A 16,601-nucleotide genomic window follows, 5' to 3' on the forward strand; every position below is an offset into this window, starting at 1 on the left:
TAAAGCTGAACATGAGCCAGCACTATGATGCTGCATCAAAGAAGGTGAAAGCTATTTTACTCTGCATTATTAGAAACACAGTTGCCAAGTTGAGAAAGATCATAGTCCCACTATATTCTGTGCTGTTCAAGCATCATAAGTAAGGTTTGTATAGTGTTTTTAATACTTTTTAATTCTTAATGTGTAATGTTTTTAACTTTTTGTTTTTTACCTACATTTTAATGATTTTGTATTGCTTTTAACTTGTACTATTTTAAATTTGTTTTTAGCCACCTTGAGTCCCGATATTGAAAGAAAGGCAGGATATAAAATTGGATGATGATGATGATGATGATGATGATGATGATGATTTCTGGGTCCCTCATTTTAAAAATATAGACAAGTTGGAGAAGGTTCCCAGAAGGGCAATGAGGATGATGAGAAATATGGAAAACAAAACACATGTGGAAAGGTTGCAGCTGAGCATGTTCAGTTTGTTGAAGAGTAGACTGAGGGTGAATGATGGCACTCTTCAAGGGTAATCATAGAGAAGAGGGGGGCAAGTTGTTTGCTATCGCCTAAGAGTGTAGAACCAGGTCTAACGGTTTGAAGTTACAGAAGAGAAGATTTTGACTGAACATTAGAAGGAACTACTTGACAGTAAGTGTGGTTGTCATTGGAATCAATCACCACAGGGTCTCCTTCTCTGGATGTCTTGAAAAAGAGGTCAGACAGTTATATTCTTGGTAGGCTTTAGCTAGTGATACTGCACTGAGCAAAGGATTGGACTCAATGGACCAAGAGGCCCCTTCCAGCTGGATGATTCTATGACTGTATGAATCTATATTACCTGTGTTCAGTTTTAACACAGGTAATATAGAATCATACAGTTGCAGATACAGACTTCTTTATGTGGAACAGGGTGGTGACATCATCTTGTTCTTCATCTGAGGCAGCACAATGCCTTGGGCCTGCTTTCAGTGTATGACCTTCCAAACTCCAACAGCAATCCCATTCAAGCACTTTAAAAAGATCTCTAAGGTGCTGTGCAGACTGGCAGGTTAGGCTGGGTTGGGAGCGGAGTCAGACTGTAACATCTACATGACGCATGCCCCTACTCTGCCACCAGGGTGGTGTGATGCCACATGCCACGTCACATGGCATGCAACATCACAGCGCTCCTCTGGCACTGTGTCCACACAACACAGTGCAAAAGGAGCATCGTAAAGCTGCAGAACTGTGACTATCACACCCTATGCATGGTGCAAAAAGGACCCACTTTTACAAAGGCCAAACCAGTGCCACAGTGTGCAGTTGCCGCAGCTCCGATCTGGCTGTAAAAAGGGCAGCTGGCTCTAACTTCTCCTCCAGCTGTTATTCCCCAAGAAATGTCTCTCTTCTACCTGAGCCATCAACTAATAATTTCCCTAATGAATGGCATAGTTGGTAGCCAGCCATAATAATGTATTTACTGTCAGGATTTGAAGGGTTAAAACACAGCACACAGGGAAATGCTTGATGTGTGTGTGTGTGTGTGTGTTTGGCCATGAGCATTCAGCACAGTGGCAAGGCTGATCATCCACAGCTGATGCTCATTGGGCCAAGGACACTTCAATATCCAAGTGCACGTAGCCATGGATGATGAAACATGTGTCTGGATTGCACAGGAGACACATGACATGGCTACACACCTGAACTCACTGGGTTTGGGAGACCACATGGTCTGGAGTCTATATAAACCCAGGGGTTGCAAGGGTGTGGTGTGGGTTTGAAGTAGGAGTTGGGGTGGTATGTTTTGGAGTTTTAGAGATCTGGTTTTGTATAAGAGCACTGTGAATAAAGAGCACTTTGGGGACTTTTGTTTCTCTGGTGGTTTATCAGAAGAAACTACAGCATCGGTTTGCTGTGTGTCCCTGGAGGTTCCTGCATTGCTGCAGTTCCTGGAAGACATCCAGTTGCTGTCATCCCAATTTGGACTCTGGGAGCCACGCTTCGGCTTCTGGAAATTTCCAGCTCTGCTACAAGGGTCTGATTTAACCCCAGGACTCGTTTGAGTTGCTGACAGTGGTTGTTGGACCCCAGCAGTTGCGCTGACATTTTCTTCCATTCAAAAAGAGAAAAATTGCTTTGCAGAAGCCTAGACTTTTGATAATTGTTCCAGCAATGTTCAAGATATTGCCATTATGTTCGCATGATATCTAAAAAAATCTTACTTATCGGAATGCCAGTGCCTAAGGCAAACTTGGAGAAATTGAACTGGGCTGCATCTCTATTCACCACATCAGCTAGAAACTGTTGATTTGCTTATGATTAAAATATTCCACTCTATATCTAAAGATCTGAGTGGCATACAATGAAATTATCTCAGAAAATGTAAAACAATAACTATAATTAAGGAGACTAAACATATATTAAGTCATTTATCATTTAAAACCAGTGAAAATGATATAAAATAGCACATGTGCAAACTGGATAAAATCAAGTGGACCCTGAAGGTTTTAATTAAAAAAGACATGCATTGTCATGGTAATGACACCAGTATTGGTGCCAATCAGGCTTCTGAAGGGACTCTGTTCCATAGTTTATTTGAGATGGCAGTCAGGATGAATGACTTTGTGGCTGTGTGAAACCAGACATTTCAAATTACAAAAATACTGCAGAAAAGTTCAGCATAAGGTGAGATGACCAGGTGTGTTAGTGGAAGAAATTAATTTTTAAAACAATTTTTCATTATGAGTGGGAAAGTAAAGGACAAATTTTCAGAGTCACATGGCAATGAAGGTTTATCTGGGGCTGGCCTAAGACATTTTGTGCATTATGTAAAAAACAAGATGGGACCTACTTACAGCATTCCCCACTTCACTTGAGGTTAGCAGTCTAGCTTAGGTGATACAGAATGGGTCATGTGGCATGCACATTTCTGTCCTTCAATAGCAATAGCAAGTATATTTCTATACCGCTTATCAGTGCGCTTAAGCACTCCCTAAGCAGTTTACAAAGTGTAAGTTACAACATCTCTGTGTGTTCTCATACCCCCTAACATTTCACTGATGGCAAGCGGAACATGTGTGCTGACCAAGATCAGTGTGTGGTGAAAAGGATATGGAAACAAAGGAAAAGGAAACAAGAAGGCTAAAGTTACTAATGAGGAGGAACACACATAACTACTATTTTAAGCAATATATACATATTCAATTTATAAATATTGCATTCCGTGTGTGCATTCACCCAATATAAGCAGCATGACTAACAAGAAATATAATAGTCTTTCTCTCGCATGCTCCCATAGCATATTTCCCTGACTGATGGGACAATCCAGCAGATCTCTCTACTTGAGCAGGCATCTATATATGGAGAGGTGCTCCTTCAGGTATCAAGGTTGCAAATCATTTAGGGCATTACATATGATTACCAGCACCTTATGTTCAGAGAAGAAGTGTATTGGCAGCCAGTGGAGTTCCTTTAAAAACCAGTGTTATATGCTTTTTGTATGGTGTTCCAATCAGCAGTTTAGCTTCTGTATTATGCACTAGCTGCAGCTTCAGATGATGCTAACACTTACTTTCTAGATATAAACTGTATGTCTGAAAGCTGTACATAATATGTGACCATTTCCCTCTTCTACTCTATTTCTCTGGGCCCAGGGCAATTGGGATCAATAGGATTGGAATGGATACAACCTTCTCACTAGATGAAATTAATGAGAAAGTAATAGATTCATAGAGTCTCAGAAGGTACTCTTAGCAATCATATAATCCAACACTCTATTCAGTTCAATCTCTTCACAGGTGTATATGCATATTTTGTCTCGCTTATTGATGAAGGGCAGAGGGAAGGCCTGGCATCAGTCAGAGTGGTACATTTTTGTTATCTATCATAGCGTGGGGAACCAATTTCCTTTTTGAAATGAATGATATTTTAAACTTGGGCAGAAAGTATGGGAGGATCATTTGTGAAACTTATTGGGTCACTCTCCAATGTGCTGCTGGTGCTCCAAGACAACATAAATTTTGTTTGGTGGTGGAGGTTGTTTTTAAAAGAAAAGTTCCTTAACAAAATACAGCAGCCAATAACAACTTTTGCTCTCTCTGGATATCACCTTTTTTTATTTATAGAGAGTTAAAGAGTGTTTTCAGGTAAATGCTTCCAAACACCATTTCCCCTGTTGGAAAACATTTGAGGTCAGAATGTACATCAAGGCTCCTGGTTGACTCTCTGGAGCCATGCACTGAAACATTCCCCTTCTTAGAGAGTGATGGTAGGCATATACACCTTGTTCCAAGTATCCTTTGTCATATCTGCACCTAGCCTCTTGGTATAGTATTATTTTTATTTTTTTTCCTGTCTTACTCCATAAAGTCTAGGTATGAATAAAGTGACAGTATAAATTAGAGTAAACACATTTTTGTGAAATTTGTTTAATAGCCCCAGAGGGCCATCTGTCTTCTGGCCACTAAAATGGTGAAAGGTCTGGAAACCATGTCCTATGAGGAATGACTTAGGGAGATGGGGATGTTTAGCCTGGAGAAGAGAAGGTTAAGAGGTGATATGATAGCCCTGTTTAAATATTTGAAGGGATGCCATATTGAGGAGGGAACAAGCTTATTTTCTGCTGCTCCAGAGAACAGGACCCGGAACAATAGATGCAAGCTACAGGAAAAGAGATCCACTTCAACATTAGGAGGAACTTCCTGACAGTAAGGGCTGTTCGACAGTGGAACACACTCTCTTGGAGTGTAGTGGAGTCTCCTTCCTTGGAGGTCTTTAAGCAGAGGCTAGATGGCCATCTGTTGGGGATGATTTGACAGAGAGTTCCTGCATGGCAGAGGGTTGGACTGGATTATCCTTGTGGTATCTTCCAACGCTATGATTCTATAATTCTATTAGATAAATGGTACTATTGTTATATTTTAATTATTTTTAGTTATCCTGTTGTAGGAGGGAAAAAAACTTTTTTACCTCTGGCAGTGAGAAAAAGAACCTTAAGTATGGATAATTTCTAACGTTTCTTAAAAATATCTTTTCCTTGGATGCCCCCCCACCCACTACACAGTTGCCCAACCTCACCAGCAGAGGTAGGATGCTTGCTTGGGGAGGAGAGTGCCTCAAAGCTAGTGTTCCTAGGTTGCAGTGGGATGGGGTAAAAACCACATATAGACACTGATTAACATTGGCCTTGGTCCCATGGGATGTAAATCCCTAACTAATTCATTTGTACATGTCAAGATGAAAAATTACAGTAGCTTTCTCGTTTTTGTTGTCAAAGAAAAGAAATATTCTTCCAGAGTATTCTCCCCTTATTCCAATGTCCCAAAGTCCTGTGGAGGAATTCCTCTGTACAGAAAAAACACACGGGACAAAAGCCTGCATTGGAAGCATTAGCTGGATGAGTCATTGCTCCTACCTTGCTCTCTAGTGACTTGGAAATTCTTCTGTTAAGGTTGGGTGTGGGCTCCATGACTTAAAAGGTGAGTTTTCAATTGTTGCAATGATACATAGACCATAAAGGTCCGTTTGTGTCATTATGATGTCCTCAGTTGCGTTTACGATTTTATCATTTACTGAACAGAATACCAACCATGGCTTGTCTTTTTGCACACAAACCATTTGTTCTTCTCCACAGAATAAATCTTCTCCAACACTTTAGAACATAGAGTACCAGGAGAAAATTGTGCAAAATTTTTGCTTGTCTATTATTCTTCCCAACAGAGTTTCATGAATGTTGGAAAAGCCTTTTTCCAACTTGGGAATGAATAATTACAAACATTATTTCCATCCCTTGATTTCTCCAAGTAGACTGAAGATTTTAAATAGGTATTTGTAGTGTGCTAAACTGTTCTGGAATAAATTTTGATTAAGGGTGCTAAAAAAGGATTTCAAATAAAAACAGGTTGTTGAGCCAAGTGACAGATGAATACTTTATTTTTACTGTCATTCTAATCTCATGGAGAAGCATTTGTGAGGATTTCTGCCCTCATGTGCCAGGATCACGTGAGCACATCGGATAATATAACATCACCTCCTGTTGCTCTTTCAAGAGGGACTGCAGAAGAAACTTGAGGCATTTGGGTTTGCTCTCTCTGTGTATGGAAGGTATAAACCATGGGGATAGGTAGAACTGGCCACCGGCCTCCATGCAAGTGTCCACGCATATTGTAGATCAATTGCTTCACCTCTCCCACCCCAGTAGACTCTATTTTGATGGCACTATTTGCTACTAGGTCATCAGAACTAGTGTTTTCAAGCCTGTCAATTTCTTATTTATTTCAACATGCTTTTAATATTTTCTGCAAGGGTGATGAACATCTAGCCCTCCAGGTGTTGATGTACTTACTTCTTCATCACTCACCATTGGCAGTGTTGGATAGCACTGATGGGAACTGTTCTCCATCTCCATCTCTTTAACTGATCTTAGTCATTTAACTGCTGGGTTATTGTTGTCAGGGTTGTTTTAAATTTCACTTTACATTAAAAAAATGTAATATGTATTCGCTTTTCTTATTGTATATCTTAAATAATTCTTTTAAGTAGCTTTGTGACTTACAATATAAATAAACAAATAGAATTAAATAATTAATTTAGTAATGGGGTACCAAGCAGCTGCTTTTAGTCATGTGTAAATAATTTCATGCCCTAAGTATATCTTCCAATGTGACATGAAAAAGTAATTAGAACACTGATGTACAACTTGGTTAAAAGCTTCTTTTACCTGGTATCTGCTCACTGGCACAGAATTGTTTATGAGTTCCACAAAGAAGCCAGTTAAATCTGCAGATCTGAACCCACTTACCTGGGAATTGTTTCCACTGAACTCAATGAGATTTGCTTTCAAGCAGACATGCACTTTAAGACAACAGAACACACATAGGTGAAATCATATTTCTAATTATATAAAGTGTTGTGTTTTTTTTTTTTTTTGGCAGGCATGGTGTAATAAATATGCAAAATAGCTAGTTAAATTAAGCATGCTGGGAAAAGAGAAAGACAACAGCCACAAACTATAAAAGCAGTAAATACATTTTATAAGATTTTGAATAACTGAAGTAATCAAAACAACACTACTATCTATTCTATAAGAACTATTATTCTTCCATTTATGAGCTATCATACCATACTCAGGTTTAGAGAAATTTGGAAATGTAATTTATGTCCTTTGTTTCAAATGTAAAAACAAGACGCAAAATCAGCAATAATCTGATCTTAATTAAGAGACAGTAACATGAGAACTTGTATATAATTACCAAAAGTGGTCATGATCCAAAGACTAACATTTGGAGCAGAAATAGAACTTTCTTTGGATTTCTCACCACTGAAAGGACTAGTCACTGTTTAGGATAAAAACAGTTTATCTCTTTGTCAGTGGGAGAAATCTCAAGCAGCATGTATTCAATATCAAACAAAATTTCATGCACATATTAATTTTCTGGATAACGGTTAGTACTACAAGTTCATGTCCCATTTCCATGAAAGAATTCACTCAACCATTCTAGTACCAGAAGTCATGAATTTTTAAATCTTTATCTGTAATTTTTTGGTTATACTACAATACACACCATGATTGTTATCTGTCATAACATGAAAAATATGCAGACTGCAAATTAAATTAGAATATTTTATTATTTATTTGTTTGTTCAATTTATACCCTACTTTTCTCCTGCCATGGGATTCAAGGCAGCAGATTGGTGGTAGATTACTATATGTATACCACATGAAAGCTATCAGTGGCTTAGAATATGCTGACTCTGACTTATGACTGATCACATTGCAGTTCTCAAGAATGTGACATTTCAGTCTCCCAATGGAAAACAGTGCTAATCTGATTTTCTTTCCTATAAAAGGATCAGTTTTATTACTGTTAATGGGATTATAAATCAGTTCAAGTATACTGTAAGAATTATGAAATCTACAGCTGTAATGATTAAGGTCCCCTCACTTTTGATTATACACATGCATTCAGTAAGAAGAAACATTTGCTTCAGTTTTGTAGCTTATATTTCCTGTTACATTTTATTACATTTATTCTCATACTTTCAGTTCTATACGGTTCCCTGCCACTGAGGCACAGTGGAAGCATTCTCTAGTCAATGGGAATTCAATATCTTTCAATCCCACCAGTGGTTTCCAAAGGCCGTGAAGCTCAATAGAATAAATTACAGCACCGTATCTCAAAGACAAGACATTAAAATTCTCTTAGAGCTGCCTTTTTTCTACATAATTTGTCTTAGTTTGTTCTGCATATACAATTACTAGCTAATTAATTATTACCAGTTTTAGTATCAGTGTGTCTGTAAACTTTGTATTTTGAAGACAGAAAGATGTGCAGTACAAGATGCATAATTAATTCTGCCATTGTGAGAGCAAGCATGACGAGTGTGAAGATATTTACAGCCATTATAGCAGATAATCGGTGCTTGGGGCACCTACCTCCTGGGCATACAAGAGATTGGGGAGCTGTTGCATTGATAGGCTTCTTCCAGTACTGTAACATGACTCAAACAGTCACTTTCAATTAGGTTATGAATAATGTTTTTGTTCTGTTTCTACAAGCATTTTAGTATACAGTACAATAGCCCTTTGTATCCATGGATTCAAGTATCCCTGGCTTGAAAATGTTTTTTAAAGATATTAATTCTAAAATGCAAACCTTGAGTTTGCCATTTTATATAAGGAACACCATTTTATCATGCCACTGTGTTTAATGGGACTTGAGCATCCACGGTTTTTGGTATCCACAGGGGATCCTGGGATCAAACTCCATAGGAATACTATGGGCCCACAGTACATATGCAGCAAGTATGACTATGAATGTCAAACTGCAAGCATAATCTGAATAATGAAAATATAGATATTAAAAGTCCCTTTTTAATTCATAAAATATAAAGGACTTTATATAGTAAAATCCAGAATTTTAACTCTATATAGCCACAGACACCATTTTTGTTCACTTGCTCATGGAATATTCTTCTATTTTGGCTTGCCCCAGGAAAAGTAATTCACCATAGATTTTACTGAACTAATCTAAAAGGATGATTGATATGCAACAACCAATTCATTTGTCATACCAGAAACTGCACAATTGGTTCCCACTTTTTACCCACATTCAAGTTTGAAAAGGTTATGATAATGATAAATTTTATTATCCTCACTACAGAATCAGTTTTAATCCTGCAAATGGCATTCATATTTCATTTAACCCTGTTTTCTTAGTTCCCAGAATTAATATTCAGGGGCAAGAACACCCAGTTTAGTGATTATATATTTTGATCATATTCTTTTTGTGGATGTTTGGAATGATTTCGCTCACTTTGGTGCTTTGGTGTGTGAAAAATATGAAAACAAAGAGATGCGATCTAAATACTGAGTTAATGAAACTGATATACAACATTGTTGAGGATCATAAAATCCAATATATTTTTTCCTCTGAGTGATCAACATTAAAAATTAGTTGATTCGGCTGTTTACAATGCTTTGCAAACTTTGTCTTTTCCACAATTTGTTGCTACAAACTGGGTTACAAACTGGAATTGGAATTGATTAAATTGACATTATTACTACTTAATGAAACTAAAACCCTCAACACTGCAAAATATTTTGCCATGGGTTTTAAGTGAACAAACCCAAACTTGCATTTATCAAAGTCGGTAAATACCTCTGCAAGGCACTGTATCTTGATCATCAAGACAATGTCATAAATTTGCCACATGGGAACAAAGGGCTTTCCCAGGAACAAGCTATGCACTTTGCAGCATCCTTGGCTGCATTCACACTGAAGAAATAATCCAGTTTGGCACCACTTTAACTACCATTGCTCAATACTATGAAATTCTGGGATTTGCAGTTTTGTGAGATATTTAACCTCTTCTGTGAGAGAGCTCTGTTGCCACAGCAAACTACAAATCCCAGGATTCCATCATACAGAGCCATGTCAGTTAAAGTGGTGTCAAACTGGATTATTTCTGCCATACGGATGCAGTCTTAGTCTACCAGGATACTAGGTCTGTTGTCCTAGCAGGAGAGTTGGTGCAGTAAAAAGATGATGTACTTCTTCTGCTCGACCTACAAGCCATTTATTATTGTGTCTGTCTGTGTGTGTGTGCATGAGTGCCACTTATTATAATATCTGTGTAGGGAAGTTGTGCCTCAGTGGTTAAGACGCTGACTCTGACAATTGCAAGGACGATAGATTGGCAGTTTGAGACCTAAGTGCCATGTGATGGAATGAGCTCCTATCACTAGTCCCAGATTCTGCCAACCTAGCATTTCGAAAGCATGTAAAAATGCAAGTAGATAAAATGGTACCACTTTGGTGGGAAGGTAACAGCATTCTATACAGGCATGCTCACCACATGGCCATGGGATCATCTTTGACAATGCTGGCTCTCTTAGCTTAGCAACAGGGATGAGCACCACTCCCTACAGTCGGATAAGACTAGACAATCACATCAGAGGGGAAACCTTGTGTCAACATATGGTGACCCCAGGTATTTGATAGAATTTTGTTAGGCAAGGAATAGTTAGAGGTTGATATTGTCAACTGTGAAATATAGCCCAAAGTGCCTGATATTCTGTGAAGAGAGACATTTGGCAAATTTGGTTAGGGCCAGTCAATCACAGCTCATTGAATGCTGTGAAGGAAGGACCTACGGGAGAAAGGACAAAAACTTGAGGCTGGTCTGTTAAGGAGTCAAATAGGAGCAGGATGAAATGAGTTAGAGTGAAAACTAGCTAAAAAGAGAAGATTCTGAATAGCTTTGTGGGAGCTGGAGATAAGTTCAGGGAGTTCTTGTTTAACTTATTTGTTATGTAAAAAATATTGACTGTTCTACTTTTTACAATTACGTCTGACTGTTTCCATTTAAGAATCAATAAAAAGAATTGGTAATGCTTTACCACATTCAACCCACTCATCAGCACAGCCACATGCCCAGCATAGAGGTCACCTTGAATCCTGAGCACCAGATCCAGGGAGAATTCTTGTGGGTAAGAGGGCAATGGGAGTGACAGGAAAGGGCAGTATATCAGAATATATACAATAAAATAATAATGATAAAACACAACACTATAAAATGCTGAAGTATTAATATATTAATATGCAAAAACAAAAACTTCATCTTGGCCACCTTAGGCACACTCCGCAACTTAATCTGACAAATTCGAAAGGAAGGTCTTCAACCCTTTACAGAAGTGGATAAGAGACCAAGCATTGCAACTGCAGTCCATCCTAGATATGGGTTCTGTCACAGACTTTTTTTTTCTTAAGCAAGGAGTATTCAGAGGTGGTTTGTCATTGTCTTCCTGTGAAATATAGCCCACAGCATCTGATATTCCTTGGCAGGCCCCAATCAAAATGATTTCTCTAAAAAACTACTCAGTGGCATAAGGCATCTGTGCACACTCTGGTTGTCAACATCTCCATCTCTCCACCCTCTCTTATAATTTCCTGGGTGTTTCCCAATGCTGTTCTAATCTAACCCCATGATGTGCATAACCCTATACTTCACATAGACTGGTGTGACTGGGATTCTTTTCACTAGAAAACCCAAATATGATTTGACAACAATAGGAAAAGTGCCATCACAGACTCTTAGTGAGAACGCTTTCTCAACATCAAGATTGTATAAAAACACAAACACAAACAACTAGATGATTGAATAAGTGTAGTGTTTCCAAGAATGACAAAATAAGCACACCATTTAAGAAAACTTGAAAGTGTTGTCTGACAGGCTGAAAGGTTTCACAGTGTAGATGCAGGCAAAACGGATGAAATGGAGCTGCATTGTGAAATTTTAATGATTGCTACTTGTGAAGAGCTTGAAGAATTAGAGCAGAACAGACAAAAATAAAGGGAGTTCATTTGGTTTTTTTTTACTTTGCAGACATACCATAAAATTTAATGAGTATTTTAGACAGAAGAAAGAGATTTCTTCAGGGGCAATATGGATTCCAGGTTAATAAATATATTTGAGCAGTACATGCTCAGTATTATTATACTTCTGGGTGGCTTTTATACTGTTCAATAAGAGATTTACTGTACATACCTTTACATGTCTACTGAGATGTAAGCCATATTGTGTTTACAGTTTTTCATGGGTTTTTTTGAGCTATGAGGCCATGTTCTAGAAGAATTTATTCCTGACTTTTCACCAGCAGCTGTGATTGGCATCTTCAGACAAACAACCACCCAAAGGGAAGGTATTTTACTATACATCAAAGGAGTCACAGACAGAACAGGGAAATTGGAGAGGAAACACAACCTTCAAATGGTCTACAAACCAACCAAGAAAATCCAGCAAATGCTGCACTCTGCAAAGAACAGAAGACCACAGGGGTTTACAGCATACTGTGCAGCTGCAGACAAGTCTACATAGGGACCACCAAGCACAGTGTTCAAACACAAATGAAGGAACATGAGAGACACTGCAGACTGGGTCAGTCAGAAAAATCAGCAGTAACAGAACATGTTATAAACCATCCTGGGCATAAAATGCTGTTTGAAAACAGTGAAATTCTGGACCATGCCAACAACTATCAGGTCAGAATGCACAGGGAAGCCATTGAAATCCACAAACACCTGGATAACTTCAACAGGAAAGAAGAAACAAAGTTTGGCTACCAGTCCTGAAGAACACCAAAATCAAGACACAGAAAATGCAAATGAAAACCACCCAGCTAGGCGTGTGTGTGTTTCCCAGCAGACAACAGATCATTAATTAAATAGACACCCTGAGGCATTGTCATTCAACCACAGAACAATACAAAGGTTAACATGCAAATTGTTTCCTCTCAAACAACAGTACACACACACACACACACACACCACTCTTTTCCATGCCAGCATTCTCTGAAGATGCCAGCCACAGCTGCTGGAGAAACGTCAGGAATAATTCTTCTAGAACATGGCCCTGAAGCCCCCCCCCCAAACTGTTTATTTTTCTTTCCTCCATGCTCATTTTCTATGAGAAGGGATTTAATTTTGTTTTAGTTCTTTAGTGGCAGAGTCTCCACCTGCAATCCGATGTAGGCCTGCTGAAAAGACTGGCTGCTTGGAAAAGACTATGCCTGCCATGTAGTTGTTAAAGACAAGAACATGGCCTCATAGCCCAAAAAACCTACAAAAAATTATGATTGCCAGTTGTGAAAGTGTGAGGAATGGGTGAGGATATAAATTTGGTGGCAATGAGCTGAACTAAGATGGAGAAATGCAATGCATGATGGGGAAAGCTGTCTGGCAAGCGAGGCGAGGATTTTTTTGAGAACTGCTGATGTGGTGATAGATGGCGTGTCCAAAACTTTGGATGTAGCTGCTTATCCATAAAGAAGAAGATATCCAGGACTGTACAAACAGCCTGGATAGAAACAAAGACTCATAAGGAAGAGACTGCAAAGAACTGTTCGATCTGAAGTGTTAGTCAGCGTCAAAGGAAGAGGTCCTCACATAAAGACAGCAGGATGGAGGACGTGGTAAAGCCTTAAAAGAGACTTTTCCAAATCAAAGGTGTGCTCTGGACCCGCGGCAACAGAGCTCCCACGCCTTCATGAAGACGACTGATCAACGCCTTCAGTGAAGTGCCATCTGTGTGTGTTATTGTGTGAATGGTGTGTGTGAGAGCTCTCTTGGTACTTGTATTTGGTTATGTCTGTGTATTTCAATAAATGTTACATGTATAGTGTCTAAAACCAAATTTGGTGTCTCTTTGTCTTGTCAGCCCTGCTGTGGATAAGTTTACTGGGAGGGAGATTTCCACTACACGCTCTCAGGATAAACAGGTTGCCCTTAAAATCTGGGCGTAACAAAAGCCTTCGACTTCACATACTGTGTTTAGCTCAACTTATCTTCACTTTACTGGGCACAGGATTATAGACTGTGGGGCTGTACAAACAGCCCTGAAGAGGTGGCTCCAGCTGCCTATTCTTCAGCTGGATGGAGGCCGTGGCAACCTCATGTTGTGGGCACAACCCAGCCTTCCAAGGGTGCAAAAAGGAGCTGCAAAAAGTGGCTCCATTTTGGGCCCTTGAAAGGGCACTATAGCTGTGGTGGTGTGGCTTTATGATGCCCCTTTGGTCTGTACAGGGCCTTGGTTATTAAAAGCAAATTTAAGTTCCAATTTCATTTGTTCACACGAAATGGCAAGACAGAATTCTGGAGATTCTTGGTTTTCTATTTTTGTTTTGTTTTTGTTTTTTGAAGGAAGGAAGGAAGGAAGGAAGGATGGGGGCAAGGCTTTTTCAAAAAATTATATTATAAAACAAATGCTAAAACAAGTTTTAAAGACATTCTGCAAGTATAGTCCATGTTTTTTAAAAACCAACATTTTAATTGATTCATCATGCTAACCACCCTTACAAAGAAAGGGTTAAAACATTAATACTATGAAGACTGAAAACTTATCAATTCTTATATCTAAATTCTAAAATTAAATAATAATTCACCATATTGTTTAAATAAGCAAAATAACCCTTGCAACCTTCTTCTTTGAAGTGATCCCAGGATAAAGTGTTCTTTGGTTGAGGTCAGTGTTTGTCTGGTAAGAGTTTATTTTCCTTGTGGAGAAAATCCTGATTAATGTCATGCTATTATGGAGACATGTGAGACTGAATGCTCCCAAAGTGGTATATATCTAGTTCTCATATTAGCACAATCCTGGCAATAACAGGCAAGAAAGGGTAAACTCTTTGGAGATCTCTCATTCATAGGATCGCCAGAAGTCAAAGTCAACTTCATGTCAATTAACAAGGGAAAAAAACCAAATGCAAAGTCAACCAATCTATATCAACAGGACTGGTAATGAATTTATAAATCAAATTGTATGCTTTTATTATTGCCACAATTTGAACTTCCTACATTATTAATTTTACTGATCTTCCTGGTTTGCATTATGATCTTGTAGGAAAGAGCAAAGCCTGAAAAGCAATCAGGAGAATTGGTGATCGTGAGATTCACAAATATGGATAGGTAAAAATGAGGCAAATGCTGTTTAAATAAAGTAGGTCTTGTTGAGATGTTTTAGTTCCTGGCATCCTTTCTGCATTTACAGTGACGTTATTACCTATTATTCCATATTTTACTAGATTCCTGTAAGAAATTAATTGTACCTAGATGAGTGCAACAAATGGAACTTGGCCAGACTACTGCTTTTTATGTTTTGCTATTAGAAATGGGTTTGTCTATATATCCATTTCCAGGAAGTTATGATATACCAACAGAGTCCATGTGAGGCTGCCAGATCTCAAGGTAGTGCCTGGGTCCTCAGTTTTGGGGGAAACCTTCAGGCAAAAGGTGAAAAATTTTCAGTTTTCATCAGGTCATCTCCAGGTAAGGGACAAAGCTGCATGCAAACCTCCAGCCAGGCATGCTGCACTTTGCAAAGGTTAATTTAATCAATTGCTGCAGTTTGCAAATCCACTTAATTTCCAGTCAGGAAAACATGTAGAGTGTGTATATGTTTGAATGGCAAGCTCTGGGCAACTGTGATTGCTCCATAAATCACATTGAAATCATGAAATCACCAGGCCCTACCTCCATGACATCACAAAGGTTCATCCCTAGGACTTTGATTTTGGCCTGGAAATATTGCAGCCCAAGATGATCCTGGCCTGGCATCCATAATCCCAGGTGATGTTTGTTCATGCTAAAGTGAGCATGTAAAGAACAAAGTGGCTTTACAGGGAAGCTGCAACAAATACTTATATTATTGAGAAATTTACTCTCTGAAGCTTAAAATGAAAACCAATTAAAAGCAAAAAGTATTCAACTTGGCATTTTGTCAATAAGAGCAGTTAATTTAGGCAAGCCAAATTTACTAAAAGATTAATAAGATTATATTTTATTCATTATAATAAGATTATATACAATCTAGGCTAATGCTTACATTACTATTTTAAGGCAAAGTCCTAACTGTTCTTACTTAGTTAATTAATTAATTTCATGTATTGATCTGGGAGTTCATCAATTTTTACATGTGTGCATGTTTTTTAAACAGTATTTCGCTTCTTGGAAACTTCTGAAATTGACTGGTTACTACCGTATATACTCATGTATACATTTATGCCCAAAAATTGACCCCAAAATCCCAAGTCCACTTATTTATGGGTCACTGTGGTAATGTGATAGCAGCTCTTTCAGATTGCCTCATGCAGTGCAGTCAGGAGTTTATTTCTCTCTGGAGCTAAGCAGTGATTGATACTGCTGTTTGTTTAAGAGTCCATCTCCTGCCTTTGCCTCTGGCTGAAATAAAAGCTGACACAATGAAGTAAAAAACCTCAATGAGAGTTTCTCTTGCCCCACACACACACACACACATACACACACTGAAGAAGCCTCCACGTTTTACTCTTTTACTCTTGACCTATCCACAGGTCATGGCAAAATCCATAATTTTGGCCCCAAAACCTGACCACGACTTATACATGAGGTCGAGTTATAGTTGAATATATACGATAATCAGCATAAATGGACTGTGCTCTTTTGGTGGTTAAAATACATTACAGCACTGGAAAGACAAATGTCCACCTATTCGTTAAAGGACTGAGCACATAGCAACACTTCCAACAATTTGAATATTCTGGCCTGTTACAGACTGCCAAAATAAAGCTGCTTCGGGTCTCTTTGGAGGTATGCTGT

Source organism: Sceloporus undulatus, chromosome 1 (genome assembly GCF_019175285.1).
Source record: "Sceloporus undulatus isolate JIND9_A2432 ecotype Alabama chromosome 1, SceUnd_v1.1, whole genome shotgun sequence".
In the NCBI taxonomy this organism is placed as follows: domain Eukaryota; kingdom Metazoa; phylum Chordata; class Lepidosauria; order Squamata; family Phrynosomatidae; genus Sceloporus; species Sceloporus undulatus.